This window comes from Centrocercus urophasianus, unplaced genomic scaffold, assembly GCF_019232065.1.
Source record: "Centrocercus urophasianus isolate 14NV4802_14NV808 unplaced genomic scaffold, USGS_Curo_1.0 seq_995, whole genome shotgun sequence".
Classification (NCBI taxonomy): Eukaryota; Metazoa; Chordata; class Aves; order Galliformes; family Phasianidae; genus Centrocercus; species Centrocercus urophasianus.
The window spans coordinates 1-8,205 of NW_024885638.1; the positions used below are offsets into that span (position 1 = coordinate 1).

At 46.7% G+C, this 8,205-nt stretch overlaps 1 long non-coding RNA gene across 1 annotated transcript; it reads right to left on the reverse strand.

The window, feature by feature from the left end:
- Positions 1 to 346: 346 nt before the first annotated feature.
- LOC122171825 lies at positions 347 to 7,824 on the reverse strand. The gene is made up of 3 exons (XR_006172108.1): positions 6,816 to 7,824; positions 3,502 to 3,556; positions 347 to 1,727 (listed from the first exon to the last, which is right to left on the reverse strand). It is a non-coding gene; the product is annotated as an uncharacterized LOC122171825 (long non-coding RNA).
- Between the last annotated feature and the right edge of the window lie 381 nt (positions 7,825 to 8,205).

Consider the following 8,205-nt stretch of genomic DNA (forward strand, 5'->3'; position numbering starts at 1 on the left):
GTCTCGTTCAGGAAGCAGAGTGTGTCTTTGTGCAGGTTCCCCATGGCTCTCTGCTGCTGTGCATCCCATCTGGCACAGTAGTAGGTAGCAGCGTCTTGTGCAGTGAGTCTGCCCACTGTCAGGGTGCACTGAGATTTGGCGAGGTCCTTCTCGATGCTGAATTTTCCCTCATCGGACTCATTCTCAAGGAGCAGCCTGGTTGCCATGTAGGCAATGTGCTTGGGAGCTGCCCCAGGCCTCCTGCGGTACCAGCCAATGAACAAAACAATATCCAAGGGAGTCTCTAGAGCAAGGTCTAGATCCCAGGACAGCTGATTGTTTTCTAAGGAAGCACTTGCCATCCATAACCTTTAGATTTTTATAAACCTCACTGTTGGTTTCCCGCCTTAATGGCAAAACAGTCAGAAGTGAAAGCCTAGTTCTGTTGGAAAAAATGCAAGTGGTTTGGTGGGGGGGGGTGGAAACATGTAAGTTGAATTTATAGCTGTCCAATGAGCTGGAAGATGAGCAGGAGTGCTGTGCCGGCCTTGGTCCTGCCCAGTGCTGCGTCAGGGCATCCAGGCACCAGGAGCTTGGAGGAAGTTGGACTGCTGCAGTGCGGGTTCAGGTTTTCCTTCCTGCTCTGTCTGGAAGGTGCAGACAAAGGGTAAACCTGGAGCTCTTGCTACATTTTTTCATCCTGTAACAATTCCCAGGCTTGAATGCTCATCATTCAGGATTTTGTGTCCTGAGGTGAAACTTGAAAATCATTTGAGATGCAAACTCAGTGACTTAATTCTTCATGCCCTTCTGTCTCCTAGCCACTTCCCATACCACTTTTTCCTTCCTTGCTCTCTTTCTCTTGGACAACTCTAGTTCCCTATCAAGCATTTCCTAGACATTTTTTGTTTTGTAACACCATCACTAATTCCATATAAAAGGCAAAAGAAGAGGTAAAAAATTAATTCACTTGATTGCAAATCAATATAACGTGGAATTGTTTAAAAATTAACCTGAAACACGCTGTTAAAACAAAATAAAATATCTTAAATGACACTGAACTGTTGGATTCTTGCACCAAAGACAAAGTGATTGCTGGTGCAGCTCAAGAGCACAGCTGTGTGAGGCTCAGGTTCCAAGAGGCACACAGGACATGTAGGAACACCTCTGTGCCATTTGGCTGCAGGACAGAACTGTTTGTGTGCAGTCTCAGTGCTCTCTCTGGGCAAATGTATATTTCCCCAGATCTCCAAGTAAAACTCTGAACATGTGGGGAAATACAATCAGTTCTGACCCAGTGTAACAACAAAATGATAGCAGGATGCACAATTTGTAAGCCATCTTCTGTATTCAGCCTGTGTCTATGTAAGCCTATATAAAATTCACTACAAAGTAACATAAAAGTGCCCTAGAAAAACAGACTGAAGTTGGATCCTGTTGGCAGTACATACCTGGGACTTTAGCTTAGTTAACTGTGCTGCTTGGTCACAAATCAAACCAAGTAATAGGGAAAAATAAGAATGTTGGTCTTTTCTAACAGCAAAGACATTTTGAATCAACATTTCAAAGTAACTATAAAGAGTGAGAAGGAAACTGAGACAAAGGGAAACATTAGCAAAAGAAATAAATAATCATGTTGTTGTTACCTGATCAGCTGTGGTCTCAGAAGGAATTACTAGTGCAATATCCCCTCATTTTAAATTAAGCTCATCACCGTTAGCTGCCTCAAAATCATGCAGAACTTCAACCTAAAGGAAATACCAAATGTACAGAAATTATCAAAACAGAGACATTGTGAAAAAAGAAAAATGTACTCTTTCACTTCTTTCTTTATGGAAATATATGGCCATAGATACGTACATTCGACTCTGCCTGGCATTACAGTGCTGCTTCACTCCTAGCAGACTCAGTGCCAATGGCTTTGCCAGGAAGAGGACAGCCTTACATTACTAATGATCATCTACAGAGCATCTTCATTCTCAGTGTCCTGCACAGAAACTGAGTCAGTCCAACATCCCTCCCTTGCAAGGAGAGAGTGCTAGCTTCCTGAGTTACTGAAAGCAGCAGCAGAAATGGGGGAGAAGTACTCAGTTTGCTCAGAAATGCTCTAGAAAGTGAGGGCAAAGCGAGGAGTGTCCCAAATTATGATTTCAAACATGATTTTTTAAAATTATCCCCTATCCCCCTAATTCCACTAGTTCTCAGACAAAGATTCCTTCTCTGTTGAACGTAAGAAACATTGCAGACTGTTTTCACATAGGCAAGTACTAACTGCATGAATTCTGACATGGAACATCATAGAATGGCTCGAAGTGGAAGGGACCTAAAGACCATTCAGTTCTAATCCCCCTGCTATGGGCCACCCATTAGATCAGGATGATCAGGACCAGAGGCATCCAGAGCTTCTCTAGGCAGCCTGTTCCAGTACCTCACCACCTTCTGAGTAAAAAAAAGTCATCCCTAGTTGCTTTCTAATGCTTATTTCATCCCGAGATCTCAATTACCTACAAAGCTTCCGTTTATCGGCCATGCTTTTTCTGCAATTCTTACCCCCTAAAATTCTGGCCTATGCTTATTCTTATATCTAGTAAACATCACCAGTCCTGCAAGATGTTTGGTCCTGCAGCAAAACAGCTCCCAGCAAAAGTACTATTTCTGCTGGGGACAAAGCCTTGCAAACACAAACACACTAAAGGAAAGAGCTGCAAGCTGTGCTCAGCATATTGCATCTATAAAGATGGCTGACTCAGCCAGATAAAATAACCCCAGTAGATCAATTTGACATGAACAAATTGCTCAGCATAATATGAACCTCAAAAGCTATCCAGCTGCTTTGCAATTGATAAGATGCAGCTGGTTAGAAGGCCTTCTGTAATGAAGAGACATCTCTGAAATTCTTCAAAATACGAAAATCTGCTCCCTGACATTTTTCAGAAAACAACAACGAAACAAAACCAAACAGAAAAACCCACCTCCACACCAAAACAGCATTCACCCAGCAATGCTGCCACTCCATATCCTTAATTCAGGCTAACCAAAGACAGCAAGAGGAACCCAGAAACCACCAAAGTATGATCACTTTCAACAATATTCCCCCCCTTTGAAGATGGTACCTACTAAAATGTGGAAGATAGATAAAGCTGCAGTAATATGAGAGGTATGTGTACCAACAGCACACGTGAACACTTCCTTGCTGTACATTGGACCAAAGCACTCATTCTTGCTTTTCTTAAGTGCAATAAATAAGTAAACTGACTGTACCTTCAAAAATTAAAAGTATCTAGGCATCCTGCTTTTCCTTTTTTGCAGTGCTATCCTAGTGAAAGACTTTCAGAAAGTACAGATTTACAGCTGCAATGGTATACCCACCTATTCTTTCAGGTCAAGATTTAATGAATTAGAGGATGGAAAACACCCATGTTTTTGTACAAAGGAGCAAATATTTTTGTACAAAGCAAAAAACAGTACCTTTTTTTTTTTTTTTACACACCATTTAGAAAAGAAGCAAAATCCACCACTTACCAGAGTCTCTGTCACATTCTCATTTGATTGCACTGTAAATGCAGTGGTATCCTACCTATAGAAAATAAAAACAACGAAGCAACAATATTTGTCATGGGATGTAACCAGTAAAGACCTGATTTTTTATGGCTTACTCAGGCATAACCATCAATAGCTGAGCTTGGATGGAAAATTGATAATCTAAATCACAGTATCACACAGAATCACAGAATGGCCAGGGTTGGAAGGGACCTCAAGGATTGTGAATCTCCAACACCCTGCCACATGCAGGGCCCCCAACCTCCCCGTTTAACGCTAAACCAGGCTGCCCAGGGCCCCATCCAACCTGGCCTTGAACACCTCCAAGGATGGGGCATCCACAACCTCTCTGGGCAGCCTGTTCCAGTACCTCACCACTCTCTGGGTAAAGAATTTCCCCCTGATAAATAGGTATGAATATCAATATTAAAGACCTTCCTTTTTCAAAAGTGTTCCACGACTCTAAAATGTTTCAAGTTATTCAAATAGGTGAAGAATACTTCGCTGAATAGAAGTGAATTGCAAGGACTTTGCTTCAGGCACACTGCACTTCTGAACAGCGAATGCCAGAAGTTTATTTTGCTAGACTGCACGTGCACAGGGAGTGCAGAGCTCGGAGTTGCTTACACATCCTCTGGACTCTGGGCTTTTATTTGCACAGCGCAGACACTGCTCAGTAATTAGAGATGTGAAGCTTCATATGCATTAATTAGAGAAAGTGGTGGCAGCTTTGTATTTTGGCTCTTCCTTCTGAATACTTTACTAATGTAAAAGGCCTGGAGCAAAATTAATAAGCACTGAAAGATTCGTTTTCAGCCTTGCAGATGCCCAGCTTTTTTGTGTGCATATCTGAACAGTGGTGTGCAGAGCATGCTGTGGGTAAGCCAGCCTCTGAATTCCAGCTGCTGGAATTTAAGAAGGCTCCAGATTATCTGCATTATCTTTTGGGATGAGGGCCCTGGAGCTTGAGAGTGTAAGTGTGCATTGCACTGCTGCAGTGCCTCGTGCAGATCCTCAGCATTATCACAGCAGTAAATAAACAACTCAGATTTAACTCCCAGAGTAAAACATATGTTAGGTGAAAACAATATTGCAGAAACAAATAAAACTAATTTCATGTATAAATGCATAAATACATAGAGTCACTGAACAGGTGTGTAATCTGTGAGGAAGCCATGCTTTACAGGCTTTTGAGATTATTAGAAAAATCCGAAAAAGAGAGCAAGAAAAATACTAATCCAGTTCTTTCATATGGAAAACAAGAAGACAGTCCTGCTAAGATAGTGGGAGTTTTCCAATTAAATTCAGCTAGGCCAAGAGCGCCAAGAATATCAGCAACCTTCTAGGAACATCCAGGAAGACTTTCTGAGAGCAGACAAGTTCAGGATTTGTATCAGCAAGGCATTATTGTGCAGCTGGTCTGCAGAGCAGAGTTTTCAAAACTGTGCAACTAGTCTTAATCTCCTCCCAACAAAACAGAAAAAAACTCTCAAAACTTGCTTGTTTCTAACCTGTGCAAATCTATTAAATGCCGTGCTGGATGCCCAAGTAGAAGTGAAGATCAGAACAAGTCATAATTCGTTTACTAAAGGAGAACACGGATAAGACATTTCCATTTGCAAAATAAAAATAGGCCAGACATAAAACAAAAGAAATAACAAAAGGAAAGGCAAGGCAGAAAGATACTTGATGACAGTACTATTCGATAACAGATTTCACAGGCTTAAAGAGAACACCAAAACAAAAAAGATTCAGGCTGGACATTAGGAAGTATTACTTTTCAGAAAGGGTGGTCAGGCACTGGAACGGACTGCCCAGGGAGGTGGTGGAATCACCGAGCCTGGGGGTGTTCAAGGAAAGACTGGATGTTGTGTTGAGGGACACGGTTTAGTAGGAGCTATTGGGAATAGGTGAACGGTTGGACTGGGTGATCTTTTAGGTCTTTTCCAACCTTGGTGATTCTATGATTCTATGAAAACGAATGAAAAAAGCGCAGTGGCTTCAGTATTTTTACAAAAAGAAAAAAGAAAAGACTGGAGATGCATTTTAAATTATACATATAAAGTACAAAAGCTGTGAGACACTGTGTGTCTTCACAGTGTGAAGCTTCATTCACCTTCCTGAAATGCATTTCTGCCAGCCTGCTTCATTACACGGCTGAAGGGCACCACACTATGAACAGCTGCGTGACAATTTTTCAAGACAATTGCAAGGGCTTAGGAGGGGTAGCAGGAAACACGCAGATGGATTGGTTTTAAACGACAAGGTTATGCTTGACCTAAGGAACTCTTTGTCTAGACTAGGCTACACAATGGGGTAGGTACCTCTTCTTTATCAGCCTCAATTTCCTGGTACAACAATCTGTATCTCCGGTTAGCAATTTCATCTTCATCTGAGCTGTTAGTCCTGGCAGTGCTCTGCCAGCAGCTGATCTGGCCGTCCAGGATCCTGGCACTACAGATGCTTCATTGCCAAATGCAGCAATCGGGTGTTTTGGGGAAAAGCCAACCCACAGGTATTTTTGGCACATCCATATCACAGCACCACAGGCCAGCAGCAGCGCAGACAGCAGCACAGCTGAGAACATTACCATGGCTGCGACGTGGCGCTTCCGCACAGATTTGTGAACAGCAGCCTCTGTGCTTTTCCTGCATTCATGCATGGAAGAAACACGACAATGTCCCACGGTCCCTTCACCTGCTACAGATGATCTCCCAGTGTGCTCCATGGACCCAAAAGATTTTCATTAGCGGCGCCTCTGTCTCTGTGCCTAAGCACCAGGACTTCCATCTCTTGCTGGGTGGGGAGAGGCTGCACAGGCACTACCCTCTGGGCCGAGGGCTGGGGCTGTGCCCTGGGATCTGGGCTTTGTCTGTGGGGAGCACTGCAGAGCAGAATCCCTCACGCTTTCCCCATCGTGCATGTCCTGAGCTCTTCCACAGGACACCCCCCAGGCTGGAGATCGGGCTCCAGCCAGCGCAGGCCACAGCTGGAGCCAGCCCTGGGGAGAAACACTCCTGCAGGCTCCTACCACACAGGACCCCGCTGAGCAGCTGACCCCTGTGGGAGCTGAGAAGTGTCACAGATGTCTGCAAGTACCTTCTCTGGCACACCACTGGAACAACTCTCCACAGCCCACTGAGGTCAGCTACTTCCAAAGAGCCATCCCTGGCTTCTTTTACACATGCTCTGTGCCCACACACTCAGGTTTTGCTGCTGACCCGGTGTGCAAGGGCAGGCAGCAAGAGCCTGCAGGCACACAGTGACACTGGTGAATGATGCGGGACAGAAATTACCTGGCATGCCAGTTGTTGGTGCTGCCTGGGTTCCACTGTCAGAGACCAGCCACCACAGCCAGCTATCTGCAGGCTGAAATTCAAGCTCCAGCACAAGCACCTTCAGAATCAGCATCTCCAGCCCACAGCTTTCACCGCCTGGCACATCTCCAAGGCAGTTTCTCCCTCCGGGAAAGTCAACAGCGTCCTCAAAGAGTTTGCTATCTCAGTAAGTCTCCGCCCACTACTTCTTCTGGAGGAAAGCCCGAGAGGAAAAGCTTTGCCACAGAGCCCCATAAGACCCCTCTGCTGCTCTTCATGGCCGAGCAGCTGGGAGCAATTACTCCACGTGCCCTGACTCAGGCTCACCCTCCTTTGTGCTCCAATTCTGCCAGAGCTGATGTGGGGGTGGAGGGGCTCCCACTCTCGGCCTCGGCACGTTAGTTTTCGCATGGCCTACCTAAGTGTGACCGCCATCATCTCTTGTCTTTGAGGGAGCAGATAAGGACGAAGGTGAAGCACCCCTGGGATTGTTTACGATGTGGACGCAGAGATCGCCCAGACCTTCCACGTGCAGGTATGGCCAGTGCGTGCGGCAGGCTGCTTGGAGGGAAACCGTCCTCCTGCGGGTGTGGAGGGACGACTGCTGGCGGGAAGGAGGAGGGCAGCTGCCTTCCCCCATCAGCAGCGCCGTTCTGGCGTCCCACGGCAGCCCAGGGAGCGGAGCAGAGCAAGTCAGGTTTCTGCGGCTGGCAAAGGGAGCCGTGCGGATGTGCCGCGGCGCTTCCCGCTTTGTATCTACAGGAGGAGCCCCGCAAAGCCCTCGGCCGTGTCAGATTGGAGGCGCGGAGCAACTGAGGAAACGCAGAACGCACCTGCGTGTGCCGAGTGGAAATTCACGGCAATTCGCAAAAGACAGCAGAGATTTTTAGTAGTAATAATAAGAATAAAAGGTTGATGACTTTCTGCCCGCGCCGAGGGCGGTTACTAGAGCGGCGTGTTGGGCCCGGGCGAGGGAGGAGCTGCGGGGCCGACTGGAGCGAGATGCGCGGGGCCGTGTGACGTCATCACCCTGCGCCGCGAGGACGAGCGGGCCGTGCGGAAGTGGTGCAGGGCAGCCCCGGGCTCCGAGCGCCCGCTTCAGCTTCAGCTTCTACAAGTGGGTGTTCGGGGGGACACCGGGGCGGGGGTGGCTTTGCGTTGGCCTCGTGGGGCCTTTGTGGTGCTCAGGGCCTCTGCTCAGTGTGGGGAGGTGCGCTGTGTTCGTCCACATCCCCAATCCAGGGTACATCGCTGCCTCATTCCCCTCCACGGTTCGGCCATAAACTCCCCCAGTCCCTCTTTCTGACCCCCAGGGTCATGCTCTCCCCTCGATTCCCCCCCAACACTGACCTTTAGAGATCCCCCACCC